The 1,643-nt window shown below is 41.0% G+C and overlaps 1 pseudogene across 1 annotated transcript; it reads right to left on the bottom strand.

Moving 5' to 3' along the window:
- Positions 1-220: 220 nt before the first annotated feature.
- Positions 221-1,003, bottom strand: LOC308506014 (large ribosomal subunit protein uL11-like; annotated as a pseudogene). Its single transcript has one exon. The product of its transcript is annotated as a large ribosomal subunit protein uL11-like (transcript).
- Between the last annotated feature and the right edge of the window lie 640 nt (positions 1,004-1,643).

Below are 1,643 nucleotides of genomic sequence, written 5' to 3'. Positions count from 1 at the left end.
GAGTTTAGATTCAAATCAAGGATCTACCTTCTACCTAATGTGTGACTTTAGGTATGTTATTGAACTTCCCTGCCTTAGGTTCTTCATCTGTAAAATAGGGACAGTGATACTGATAGAATCTACATATTGGGTCATCATGAGGATTAAATAAGTTAACATACATAAAGTGCTTAGGTAAGTGCTGGACAGTAGAACTGTTAGCTATTATTATACAGGAAAACATGAAGTTAAAAGGAATCTCATCGTTAGATATATTCATATGAACGTTTTGATGCATATCCTTCTAATCTGTTTCCCCCCTACTGCTTGTCAAATGATCTTTAATTGAAATATTTTCCTTTGTAGTTCTTAACTAGCTGGGCCTTCCACTGCACCACTGTTGATGTCATCTATGATGATGGGAGGGTGGCCACCATTCACATTGCAGCCCACAGAGTAACAGAGCCCAAGGTCTCTTTAATGGCTCCAGAGAGTTCTCTGGCTTAAACATTGGTGCCGCATTTGTTGGGCAACGTTGACAATCTCCTCAAAAGTGATATTTCCACTGGGCTTAATGTTTTGGGTTTTTGTTGTTGTTTGTTTGTTTTGCTTCTTTCTGTTTCTTGGAGATTCTTTGAGGGAGATTCTTTGATGATCAGGACAGAGGCAGAAGGTACTACCTCAATCTGGGCCTGTCTGTTGTTCTGAATGGTCAATTTCACTGTAATCCAATTCCTGGTTTCTTTAGTAATGTCATCTCCAAACTTTTTTGGAGACAGACCCAGGGGGCCAAACTTGGGGGCCAGGGCAGATGTGGCACCTATTTCCCCACCTGTGCACCCCGGGTATATAACTTTGATCTCGGGGTCCAACTTTGGCGGCATGGTGGAGGCTGCTGGTGTCTGATGAACCCAGGTTTAGGTCGACCGTGGAAAGTGACACCTTGGCCTCCTCCGAGTCAAAAGCCCAATCTCTTTTAAAAAAAAAGCTGTGTTTTATACTTTTTACTTCTCGAAAATGAGATTTTGTAACCCCTTTTCTTCTCCCACTTAACTATATGGAGAACATTTCCCCATAGCATTAACTCATTTTCCATCATTTGTAAATGTTGCACTTTATCCATTGTATGAATGTTCAATATTATTCAATAAGTCCTCTATTCTTGGACGTTGAATTTCCCCTCCATTTTTTTGTTGTTGTTTTCACAGACAGAGCTGTGATGAACAAATGTTGACCCATATGTTTTGTAGTTCCTCCCCTCAAGATGTAGAGTATATTTCTCCAATCCTGAAACTGGACTTGACTTTCTGAATTGTTTGGCCAAATAGGAACATTAGCAAATGTGATGTAAGTAGAGGCTTGAAAAGTGTTCCTGTACTGGGGCTTGGCCCATTTGTTGTTGCTGGAAATCCTGAGACCACCATATGAAGAAGCCTGGGCTAGCTTATTGCAGGAGAGACTACATAAAGACAGGACCCAGTCATTCCAACTGAGGCCCAAACATGTAAATAAGGCTGTTTAGTTAGCCCACTCAGCTCTTGCTGAGCTGACCCAGACCTGAAGAACCACCCAATCAACCACTGAACAGAGAAATAATCTTTACTATTTTAATCCACAGTTTGGGGAGGTTTGTTATGCAGAAAAAGCTAGTTGATACAAACATC

This window comes from Rhinolophus hipposideros (assembly GCF_964194185.1).
Source record: "Rhinolophus hipposideros genome assembly, chromosome: 2".
Classification (NCBI taxonomy): domain Eukaryota; kingdom Metazoa; phylum Chordata; class Mammalia; order Chiroptera; family Rhinolophidae; genus Rhinolophus; species Rhinolophus hipposideros.
The sequence above is the reverse complement of the archived record's forward strand: the minus strand, read 5'-3'. Positions and strand labels throughout refer to the sequence as shown.